The sequence below is a fragment of the Elaeis guineensis genome, chromosome 5 (genome assembly GCF_000442705.2).
Source record: "Elaeis guineensis isolate ETL-2024a chromosome 5, EG11, whole genome shotgun sequence".
Lineage (NCBI taxonomy): Eukaryota > Viridiplantae > Streptophyta > Magnoliopsida > Arecales > Arecaceae > Elaeis > Elaeis guineensis.
In genome coordinates this window covers 120,735,373-120,748,947 of record NC_025997.2, presented here as the reverse complement: position 1 = coordinate 120,748,947, position 13,575 = coordinate 120,735,373, and positions in this window count along the sequence as shown.

Below are 13,575 nucleotides of genomic sequence, written 5' to 3'. Positions count from 1 at the left end.
ATTTGAACAATAAACACTTTATTGTAATGTGTTCAGAACACAATACCTTTGTGCGGGTAGTAGATCGTCGTAATCTGATCACCGTCGGAAGAGTTTGATCATCGCGATGCAGCCACACAGTGTGTTTGGCCTCTACGGATCATCCACATGAAGCTCCCGATCGATCGACTCCTCACGAGTGCTAGCTCGTTGTAGAGCCCTTTTGACGGTCGATGCTGATCGAACTCCTTCGATCGATGTCTGTCGATTCTTCGGATGCTCTGGATCATCAACAAACGTGCTTGAGAGAATGTTGAAGATCTTCCTGAGATTTTGTGGGCTCATGACACTCGTAGCTCACTTTCTCTCTTCCCGAACCCCAAGCTAAAACTCTAGGAAACTCACCGGAAACTTTGCACCCACTTTTCTTTCTTTTCTTTCTTTTTCTCTTGGAAGGATATGGACTTCCTTCTCACGCACAAGACTTCTCACGCCCCAAAATTTTTCTCCAAAAATCTTCTTCTTGCACGCCCCACTCTTCTCCTCCTTTTATAACCACGTCAAACGTCTTATCCAAAAGAAAGGATAAAGATGAGTAATTGCACATTTAAATTCAAATCAAAATTTGAATTCAAATGGATACCAACTCATCCCTTATCCACTAAAGGTGTGAGGCGTGGCTTAAATTATGCATGGAGTGATTTCATAAGAAATTTTTTCTCATGTAATAAATGGGGCGTAAAGAAAGGGATAAGGTGCAAAGATTGATTGCCCATTTAAATTCAAACTTTATTTTGAATTTGAATGGCCAACCAATCATCCTTATCCATTCATATGGCACATTAAAGTGGGACGTGGAGAGGGCTTGGCGTGAGAAAATAATTCATGAGAAGTTCCTTCTCATGAATTCAAATGGATGCATTGGAAGTGAGGTGGCGCATGGAGATTGGGTCAAGGTGGTTTAATTATTTAAACCAACATAATTGAACCAAATAATTTAGGTCCAATTAGATTAATTTAAATCCAACTAAATTAGATTTAATTAGGCTCAATAAAATTTTAATCAAATCAAGAATTGACTAAGCCCAACCCCTGATCAAATCAGGGACCAAACCATCTCGACGATTAGGTCAACTCTTAACCTAATCGGGTCAAACCCAACTGAATCCAATTCAATTGAACTTGATCCAAAAATAATTACTCAATCAAATTGAGTTAATTGATGATCAAATCACTAATTAAACCTCTCATAAATACTGAGTCCAAATTCGATGGGCAATCGGGCATCAGAATTCGTCGATATGTAACCCTGATAGAAAAGTCCCAACCAGTGGGACTCTTGACCCCGATATCCATAATGTGTGGAACTCGTGATCAGAGAATCCTGATTCTCGATCACTGAGTCCCAAACATGTAGGATTCTACATCAGCCATCAGATCAGATAGGAACCTCTAATGTGTGTGACCCTGCAGATTCGAACCTAAGCCGGTAGCACAGGAACCAATTTCTGTACTAATCGAAGTGACCATCTAGCAATGGTATCCGATGTCCGGATAGGTCGAAGAGTCGCAATCGCAACACTCAGAACCTACATGAATATGGTTACCGTATAATTCATCCTTTTGACCTCTGTGTTTAGGACGACTCAGGATTAAACTGTCAACCCTGATCAGATCATCCGAATCGTGCTCAACTCAAACAGTCCTGTGACTCCTCACAAGGACTACCCTGACCAAGATTTTGCTAAATTGAAACACGACTGTACATAGCTCCTAAACTGGAGTGATCAATTCCATCTTGACACACGCACCGACAAGCCAAGTACTTGACTACACCCAGCAGCCTTCCGTCACTGAATTAGAAATTCAGGTAGTCTAGTGCCTAAGTGCAGTGAGTTGCTTGCAAGTCACCATGGCGGTCTCAGGTCAGAGAAATATTTATACCCATATTCCATCGGAGCAAATCTTGATAGCAGAAATAGCTCCAGAGTCGGTCACGTTCAGTGCAGATGTACTTTTACATCTCACCTGTATGTCATACCAGTATCTCCACACTCATTGATTAAGAGGACAACCAACCTATATGGCACACAACGACTTATACTTGATAAATGTTGTCGTCCTTGATAACAACGTATCATTTGGTCGCGAATAGATTTAAGGACTAAACGATAAATCCTCCTTTGTCGAGTCTAAATAGTCCTAATAACTTCACCACAACACAGGAGTTCATTAGAAGATGATAATTTATGATGAAAAATATCAAAATAATTTTTATTAATTCATAATTCATGTACATATACAAAAATAAGCACAACCGTCAACAGGCTGACGATTGGCTTTGGGACACTATTCCCAATACCAACGTCCACTTCTCTTTTTCTAACTCAGACAACCAACTTCAAGCCTCTTCATTCACTATTCTGATCCTACCCATGATAAAGTTGAACTTGCGAACTTGATGAGTGCTTCCTGCTTGCCATGCTGCTCTTTTCAGCTGCACATTTTTAAAATGAGTGTTGAAATTACTATAGATATGTTTTAAGCAGTATCGATGATAGGCACGTGGTGGACTCCATCCAATAGACTCATCTGTGATGGCATTTAATATACCTAGATGCCTGTCAGAAATTAAGTATATTTCATTTCTATCTTTGACGATATGTGTTCTGAGCTGGAAAAAAAATCAACTCTAACTTGCAGTCGTCTCCTCATTCACAATTGCATATGCTAATGAAAATATCCCATTCTCTGTATCAATTCCTGTTGCAATTAACATCTTACCTTTAAACTTTTCATATAAGTGCGTGCCATCAATGCTGATTACAGGACGGTAGTGCGTAAAATCCTGGATAGATTGTTTGAAAGCCCAGAAAATATAATTTAAAATTCGGACATTGAAATTCACAGTTTGAAAAGAATTCCATTAAATAACTGTACCGGGATTTGCATGTTGAAGTGCAGCCATATAATAGGATAATTTAGCATAAGACGGCTCCCATTCTCCATAAATATCAACCAATGCCTTCTGCTTTTCACACCATGCTTTTCTGTATGACAATGTATATTGAAATTGATCATTAACGGTTACCACAATAGCTTTAACTTTAACATCAGGATCTTTCTCAACAATACATCGGATTAGTGTGCCAATCATCCTTCCACTGACATATTTATGGTCTCGACTCAATTCCGTAAATAAATAAATGTCAAGACCTTCATATTTTGTGATTTGAAAATATCCATGTTTTTTCAACAATGCAGCACGAATCCTTCATTTACAATTTTAAACATTATCTGATGATGCGCATCATACGAACCATAATTTTGAATGCGACTGAACTACATTGTATGTCCGATGCTTCATAATGTGATAAAGATCAACAGCTCTCCTTACATAATCTTTACTCTCAAACATTAGTCCTTTAGAAAATTCAGTTATCAAGGAGTCCCAAAACTAATAGTCAGAGTTCAATCTTCGACCAGCACTAACATAACCACTATCATCTAAATTTATATCGTTAAAAAATTATGAGGGTTCGTGCAAACGAGGTTGAGGTTCTCCCACATTAATATTAGGCTGAACATCTTCATCATCATTATCATCTTCACCATTATCATCATTATTGCTACTATTCTCATCCATCCAATAGTCTTCATCTCCACTTTTATTTGACTCAAAGCCTAGATTATCAGAATTTATTTCACTGACTATCCAGTCATCATTCTCTATATGAGTGTCGTCTCCCACATTTACCATTATTTCTAGCAAAGGAGAAGTCACTCTAGCAGAAGACACAAGAGAAATCACCATAGAACTTTGAATAATTGGACAACTAGGACCGGCAGTAGTAGAATATTGTTCTGTAAATATGGCCTCAACACTATCGGTTTGCACTATAGGAGTTACGAAAGGTGAGGAAGGCCCAACAATATTGTCCGCTTGAGTTAAAAGCCGACTATAGTATCCAAAGCTCGGTACATCTTTCTTTTCAATATATAATTCTAAAAAATTGATATTCTGAATATTTCAAAAGAAAGATCAGTATTTCTTCGACATCTTCATCGTCATCAATTGGAACTAAGATATACTTGCTCTGTATTAACTGTCCCGATAGATTAGGAGATTTTCATTTTAATTTTATTTCATATTTTTCTTTGTCAACAGGAATACTGCTGTAAAAATGGTATAATAATTCCTGACGTGATAATGATGAAGATATTCTAATCATCTGGTTTGCAGGGTGACTGTACTGCACACCAATTTTGTCATTCTGTATCATGCCATCATAATGTAATAGTACACGAACTCGAGTACTAGCCATTTTCTCATAGAAATCTATGATAAAATCAAAATAAAAAAATTTAGTATTACTAATTATTTTATCGTTTCAAAAGATTTACATGATAAATGCATCATATCTTCAACAAATAGGTACAGATAGATTCTATCCCATTCAAAAATTGCATTAATTCTATAGGTTAATTATATTAATCAAACGATATGCAACAGCGATCGAAAAAAATTTCGACAGTATTTTTTCTTAGTTTTCTCCACACGACTGAAAATGTATGAGAACTAAAAAAAAATACGGTCCAAAATTTCTCTCGAATCCTTTGTATATCGTTCGAATAATGTAATTACCTATATAATTAAATATAATTTTCAAACTATCCAAACCGGACAATCAATTGATCAATGTATATATTTTACGGTATCTGTATAAAAATATATAATTAAATATATATTTTATACGGATATCGTAGGATATCCAAAATTGATCAACTGACAGGTCTATATTTTCATGAAATGTAATATATTTTAAAATTTTTAAATTAGAATCAAATCAAATTTTAAAATAAATCCAAATCTAATGAGATAAATATAAAAAATAAAAAATAATGAGACAAAAATAAAAAATAAAAAGATTGAAATAGAAGGGCACCGCAGAACCGCACAGGCCCATCGCCGGGGGCCCGCCGTCGGGGAGGGGCCGCTGCGGGTGGGGATGGGGCGGGGCGGTAGGCCAAGGGAAGAGAAGGGGCGGGTTTGGTATTTTATCCAAATCTATTGACCCACAAGTTTATGCAATTGTCTTAGGTCTTAATTCACAATTCTAGACCTACTAGACAACACTTAATTCTTTTAATTAAGTATTTGGGCTAATGGGTCAGGGTTTGGTATTTTGAAAATAATTTTTAAATTTGAAAGATTTTATTTTCTATTCACCAAATATATTGACTCATTTCACAAATAGATCAGCACATTTCATAAATAGCAATCCTATTGCTAATTACATAACAGAAAATAACTCAATCAAAATAAATCATAAATATTCCTTTAGATCTAATCTAACGCATTCATGATAAATTTCACAATGGAACCTTTACAATTAATTCCTTTCGCTGCTTCATCTGCATGGGATATAATTGCAACAGCACCCCTACCGCTAGGGCTGAAACTGGGTCGGGCCAGGCCGGGTTCTACCCCTGCCCGAGCCCGGGCCCGAGACCGGCCCGAACCCAATTGGGCTGGCCCGATTCCAAATCGGTATAAGGTGTAAGGTCCGAACCCAATCGGGCCTGGGTGAGATTGTTGCGGTCCTTGCGAAGGGAGGGGATGAGCAGGGGAGGGGACGGTCGGAGGCAAGGGAGAGGAGGGAGGAGCGGGGGGAATGGAGGAGTACCGGAGAACGTCGCTTACCAGAAGGCTCCCACTGTCGTGCTGCCGAGCATCCCCTCCATCGAGAGCTCCTACGGCAGCATCGCGGCCGACGGCTTCGAATCGCCGCCCAACACGCTGACGGAGCCCATTTGCGACACCGTCCGGTGGGATCTATCGCAGATCACCAATAATTTGAAGTTGATCATCTTTCCGAACTCCTTCCAAGAGGATCCGGACAAGACGCTCCGAGATTGGGACCTTTAGGACTGATGATCGAAGAGCTCCACCACCATCAACGCCTTCGACTCTCCTCCACCATAGCCGCCATCTCCCGCAGCCAAGTCCACTGCCGCCTCCACCTCCGACATCGGTGCGTCGTCTTTTTCCGACAGCGGCTCCCTCCGATCAAGAGGAAGACTTCCCACTCCATCGACTCTGATTTGATTGTACCAGAGTCCAGGCAAAGGCGAAGGAGGGACTAGAGGGCGGAAGAAATATCGGGCCTGACTTTGGGCCTGATTCGGGCTTGGGCCCGGGCTGGGCTCGGGCCGAGCCAAAGGTTTGCCCGAGCCCGGCCCGAAAGCAAATCGGGCCCAGTTTTCTAGGCCCGAGCCCGGCCCGAAAAGTTTTGGGCCGAGACCGAAGCCCGGCCTGAAGCCGGTCTGGCCCGATGGGCCTCAAGCTGGCCCAAGCCCACTTCCAGCCCTACTTACCGCCATAGGAGACCCCATTGAATGGGAGGAGAGGGCCTTTAAACCCTGCTTTTCTCCTATGACCGGACGGCCATGGCAACCAACCCAATTCGATTACTTGCTACTTGGATCAAGTATATCTAAATATACCAATTTCAAAATTTAAATTTTAAATTTCAAATTTAAAATTTTGAATTTTAAATTTTAAATTTTGAATTTCAAATTTAAAATTTTAACCAAATTTTAAATTTCAAATTTCAAATTTTAAATTTCAAAATTTTGAATTTTGAATTTCAAATTTCAAATTTTAAATTTCAAATTTTTAAATTTTGAATTTCGAACAACTTTCAAAATTTAAATTTTAAATTTTAATTTTTAAATTTTAAATTTAAACTTAATCTATGCATGCAAATATATATATCATATCTAAGAACCTTGCTCTGATACCATTTGTGGAAAAAATTCAGTGTAGGGATAAAATGATAATTTTAAAACTTTTTCAAAATTATGATTTTACAGCGAAAAAATTTTAATTAATCTAATTAATTAACATAAATTTACCCTACACTAGGATCTAAATATGATATATAGCATGCAAGCATTTAAATTTAAAATTCGAATTTGAACAATAAACACTTTATTGTAATGTGTTCAGAACACAATACCTTTGTGCGGGTAGTAGATCGCCGTAATCTGATCACCGTCGGAAGAGTCTGATCATCGCGATGCAGCCACACAGTGTGTCTGGCCTCTACGGATCATCCACATGAAGCTCCCGATCGATCGACTCCTCACGAGTGCTAGCTCGTTGTAGAGCCCTTTTGATGGTCGATGCTGATCGAACTCCTTCGATCGATGTCTGTCGATTCTTCGGATACTCTGGATCATCAACAAATGTGCTTGAGAGGATGTTGAAGATCTTCCTGAGATTTTGTGGGCTCATGACACTCGTAGCTCACTTTCTCTCTTCCCGAACCCCAAGCTAAAACTCTAGGAAACTCACCGAAAACTTTGCACCCACTTTTCTTTCTTTTCTTTCTTTTTCTCTTGGAAGGATATGGACTTCCTTCTCACGCACAAGACTTCTCACGCCCCAGAATTTTTCTCCAAAAATCTTCTTCTTGCACGCCCCACTCTTCTCCTCTTTTTATAACCACGTCAAACATCTTATCCAAAAGAAAGGATAAAGATGAGTAATTGCACATTTAAATTCAAATCAAAATTTGAATTCAAATGGACACCAACTCATCCCTTATCCACTAAAGGTGTGAGGCGTGGCTTAAATTGTGCATGGAGTGATTTCATAAGAAATTTTTTCTCATGTAATAAATGGGGCGTAAAGAAAGGGATAAGGTGCAAAGATTGATTGCCCATTTAAATTCAAACTTTATTTTGAATTTGAATGGCCAACCAATCATCCTTATCCATTTATATGGCACATTAAAGTGGGACGTGGAGAGGGCTTGGCGTGAGAAAATAATTCATGAGAAGTTTCTTCTCATGAATTCAAATGGATGCATTGGAAGTGAGGTGGCGCATGGAGATTGGGTCAAGGTGGTTTAATTATTTAAACCAACCTAATTGAACCAAATAATTTAGGTCCAATTAGATTAATTTAAATCCAACTAAATTAGACTTAATTAGGCTCAATAAAATCTTAATCAAATCAAGAATTGACTAAGCCCAACCCCTGATCAAATCAGGGACCAAACCATCTCGACGATTAGGTCAACTCTTAACCTAATCGGGTCAAATCCAACTGAATCCAATTCAATTGAACTTGATCCAAAAATAATTACTCAATCAAATTGAGTTAATTGGTGATCAAATCTCTAATTAAACCTCTCATAAATACTGAGTCCAAATTCGATGGGCAATCGAGCATCAGAATTCGTCGATATGTAACCCTGATAGAAAAGTCCCAACCAGTGGGACTCTTGACCCCGATACCCATAATGTGTGGAACTCGTGATCAGAGAATCCTGATTCTCGATCACTGAGTCCCAAACATGTAGGATTCTACATCAGCCATCAGATCAGATAGGAACCTCTAATGTGTGTGACCCTGCAGATTCGAACCTAAGCCGGTAGCACAGGAACCAATTTCTGTACTAATCGAAGTGACCATCTAGCAATGGTATCCGATGTCCGGATAGGTCGAAGAGTCGCAATCGCAACACTCAGAACCTACATGAATATGGTTACTGTATAATTCATCCTTTTGACCTCTGTGTTTAGGACGACTCAGGATTAAACTGTCAACCCTGATCAGATCATCCGAATCGTGCTCAACTCAAACAGTCCTGTGACTCCTCACAAGGACTACCCTGACCAAGATTTTGCTAAATTGAAACATGACTGTACATAGCTCCTAAACTGGAGTGATCAATTCCATCTTGACACACGCACCGACAAGCCAAGTACTTGACTACACCCAGCAGCCTTCCGTCACTGAATTAGAAATTCAGGTAGTCTAGTGCCTAAGTGCAGTGAGTTGCTTGCAAGTCACCGTGGCGGTCTCAGGTCAGAGGGATATTTATACCCATATTCCATCAGAGCAAATCTTGATAGCAGAAATAGCTCCAAAGTCGGTCACGTTCAGTGCAGATGTACTTTTACATCTCACCTGTATGTCATACCAGTGTCTCCACACTCATTGATTAAGAGGACAACCAATCTATATGGCACACAACGACTTATACTTGATAAACGTTGTCGTCCTTGGTAACAACGTATCATTTGGTCGCGAACAGATTTAAGGACTAAACGATAAATCCTCCTTTGTCGAGTCTAAATAGTCCTAATAACTTCACCACAACACAGGAGTTCATTAGAAGATGATAATTTATGATGAAAAATATCAAAATAATTTTTATTAATTCATAATTCATGTACATATACAAAAATAAGCACAACCGTCAACAGGCTGACGATTGGCTTTGGGACACTATTCCCAATACCAACGTCCACTTATCTTTTTCTAACTCAGACAACCAGCTTCAAGCCTCTTCATTCACTATTCTGATCCTACCCATGATAAAGTTGAACTTGCGAACTTGATGAGTGCTTCCTGCTTGCCATGCTGCTCTTTTCAGCTGCACATTTTTAAAATGAGTGTTGAAATTACTATAGATATGTTTTAAGCAGTATCGATGATAGGCACGTGGTGGACTCCATCCAATAGACTCATCTGCGATGGCATTTAATATACCTAGATGCCTGTCAAAAATTAAGCATATTTCATTTCTATCTTTGACGATATGTGTTCTGAGCTGGAAAAAAAATCAACTCTAACTTGCAGTCGTCTCCTCATTCACAATTGCATATGCTAATGAAAATATCCCATTCTCTGTATCAATTCCTGTTGCAATTAACATCTTACCTTTAAACTTTTCATATAAGTGCGTGCCATCAATGCTGATTACAGGACGGTAGTGCATAAAATCCTGGATAGATTGTTTGAAAGCCCAGAAAATATAATTTAAAATTCGGACATTGAAATTCACAGTTTGAAAAGAATTCCATGAAATAACTGTACCGGAATTTGCATGTTGAAGTGCAGCCATATAATAGGATAATTTAGCATAAGACGGCTCCCATTCTCCATAAATATCAACCAATGCCTTCTGCTTTCCACACCATGCTTTTCTGTATGACAATGTATATTGAAATTGATCATTAACGGTTACCACAATAGCTTTAACTTTAACATCAGGATCTTTCTCAACAATACATCGGATTAGTGTGCCAATCATCCTTCCACTGACATATTTATGGTCTCGACTCAATTCCGTAAATAAATAAGTGTCAAGACCCTCATATTTTGTGATTTGAAAATATCCATGTTTTCTCAACAATGCAGCACGAATCCTTCATTTACAATTTTAAACATTATCTGATGATGCGCATCATACGAACCATAATTTTGAATGCGACTGAACTACATTGTATGTCCGATGCTTCATAATGTGATAAAGATCAACAGCTCTCCTTACATAATCTTTACTCTCAAACATTAGACCTTTAGAAAATTCAGTTATCGAGGAGTCCCAAAACTGATAGTCAGAGTTAAATCTTCGACCAGTACTAACATAACCACTATCATCTAAATTTATATCGTTAAAAAATTATGAGGGTTCGTGCAAACGAGGTTGAGGTTCTCCCACATTAATATTAGGCTGAACATCATCATCATCATTATCATCTTCACCATTATCATCATTATTGCTACTATTCTCATCCATCCAATAGTCTTCATCTCCGCTTTTATTTGACTCAAAGCCTAGATTATCAGAATTTATTTCACTGACTATCCAGTCATCATTCTCTATATGAGTGTCGTCTCCCACATTTACCATTATTTCTAGCAAAGGAGAAGTCACTCTAGTAGAAGACACAAGAGAAATCACCATAGGACTTTGAATAATTGGACAACTAGGACCGGCAGTAGTAGAATATTGTTCTGTAAATATGGCCTCAATACTATCGGTTTGCACCATAGGAGTTACGAAAGGTGAGGAAGGCCCAACAATATTGTCCGCTTGAGTTAAAAGCCAACTATAGTATCCAAAACTCGGTACATCTTCCTTTTCAATATATAATTCTAAAAAATCGATATTCTGAATATTTCAAAAGAAAGATCAGTATTTCTTCGACATCTTCATCGTCATCAATTGGAACTAAGATATACTTGCTCTGTATTAACTGTCCCGATACTAATTTAATATGATGATTTTTATTTGTATCAAAATTATAATTTTTATTTTTTAAAAATTTAAAATTATAATTTCTATTTTTTTCTATTTTTTGTCTATTTTTTATCTTTTTTTGGAGAATTAATAATTGAACTCGCCATTTAAAATTATATTTTTGAAAACACCATTCTAAATGGCATTTTCAAAAATGCTATTTGAAATGATGATTTTATTTTTTTTTTCATCATCCACGTGAAAAAAGGTGGTGACGTAGCTGTCATAAAACACCATTCAAAATGGTATTTTATATGATTTATATTATTTTGATAAATAAGTTAAAAATTAGATTATTTTTATAAATATATTTTTTTAAAAATTATTTAAGTAAAGTACTCGAGCTTCGAACCTCTCTTAACAGTTTTTTTTTAAAAAAAAACTTTTTTATTGTACATGCGGAGTTCCGAACCCCTCTAAACTGGTGACATGTGTCGCCATGAGAGGGCTTTATAGTGCTTCAGTTGCCGCCACTACCCTTCCCAAGTGCTTTATACTTTTTAAATATTCTTTTTCAACTATGCATACACAAGACTGCAAATGGATCAGATTGATCCATGATTCGATCTGATTAAATTTGATTCGAATCTATTTAAAAGATCCATGAAGCCGAATTGAGTTCAAAAATTGAATCCATTTTTTTTTCGGATCGATCTGGATTTTCTGAATTTGGATCCGACTGATCTATAGAGATTTTTGGGTTAATTTGGATTTTAAGATACATGATCCGATCCGACCCAATCCAATCCGGATCAAAACATAGGATCCGAATCCAGTTAGAGTGACTCACCTAAATAGGAGTTTGAGCTTGAGCCAAAATTTTTCAAATCCTTCGATCTTCCCCATCCGATTTTCAAATTAAAAATCTCCAAAATTTAAGATTTTTCAAACCCTTCAGTTCTTTTATTCTGACTGTTGTAGCATCTATAACAATTTGAAAGGGAAAGATTGGATGAATTCTTGATAATTTAAATGAAAGGCATCTCGATTATTTCTTCTGGCTTCTTGCTGGGTCCAGTTTTTTAAAACTTCTGGTTTATGTTTACTATGCCATGAGGTACAAAAGCAAGTGGATTTTTTGAATTTCAATTCATTTTGTTGACTTTAAAAAATTTCAGAGCATGCTCTAATATGCACAGATATTGTATCATCCACAGTATATGCAATCTCATTTTTAATCATGTATAAGTATTCATCTTGTATGATGTTTTAGATTGGAATAATTATATCACTATATAAAATTCATATTTTTTTTTTACTTTTCTTCTTTTACGTGGACTTCTGAAATCTTGACTCTTTTAAAAAATTATTTATTTTCTTCTGTTATCCAATACAATTAAGTATTAGAAATTACAGTTGAAGGATTGGAGAAAAAAAAAAAGAAGGAAAAGAGGCCTTTCTTAATTATCATCTAGCATTAGTATTCACTGATGGTAGATTTCAAATAAATTAAATTCATGATCCGATCCGATCCGATCCGATCCGATCCGAACCGATTCCGAACCGAACCTGTATTTCATGGATTAGGGTCGGGTTATATATGGATCGGATCCGAATAATCTAATAGATCAATAAATTCGATCATGAATCTGATTTAATTTTTTATCAGATGGAAATGGATTCAATATCAAAATTTGATTAAAAATTTATATCAGATCGGAATCACTCGGATCCGGTTCGATTCAATCCATCTGCAGGCCTGCGCATGGAGAGCTTTGAACCCCTCTAAACATTTTTTTTTTAAATTGAAGTGGGGAGCTCCAAACCCCTTTCTCTCCCTCCATCGATTTGATAGGGTGTCGATGTGGTTGCTAACGAGGCCGATGGCATGGCGAGTGGACGGCCTAGAGGATCACACATCCTCCCTCATGTGCCATACATGATGACTTATCATGCCAGCTTGGCATGCGGAGTACCATGCTTCAGTTGTTACTGCTACTGATCTTAAATACTTTATATTTTATATATTTTTCCTATTATATACGGAGAGCTTCGAATCTCTTTGAATATATATATATGGAGAAGTTCTGAATCCTTCTAAACAGGTGGCAGTTTAGACGACATATGTCACCATGAGGAGACTGACTTCCCTTTTGTGTATGATGTATATAGGTGTCGATATTTAAGAAAAAAATAATCACATAGATCGACAAATAAAAAAGAAGAAGATGAAGGGAATTAAATATCGGGGCTTTGAAGTCTGAACATATGCTGGGCTCAACCATTTTTGAAGTACCCGTAGGGGTGTAAATGATATCCAAAAACTCGATAATCTAGACTGATATAGATTCAAATTAAATTTTTGATAATCTTATAAGATTAAAGTTAGATTCTATATATAGGGTTGAATTTCTTGTTGGATTGAAACCAGATGTACCTATGTTCTAATTGAAAAATTGATAACCCAAATACATATGCACAAACTTTTTACGTAGCATATGTAAATTAGGAATATAAAAATGATTGGAACGTTTTTTTTTTTGTTTTGAAA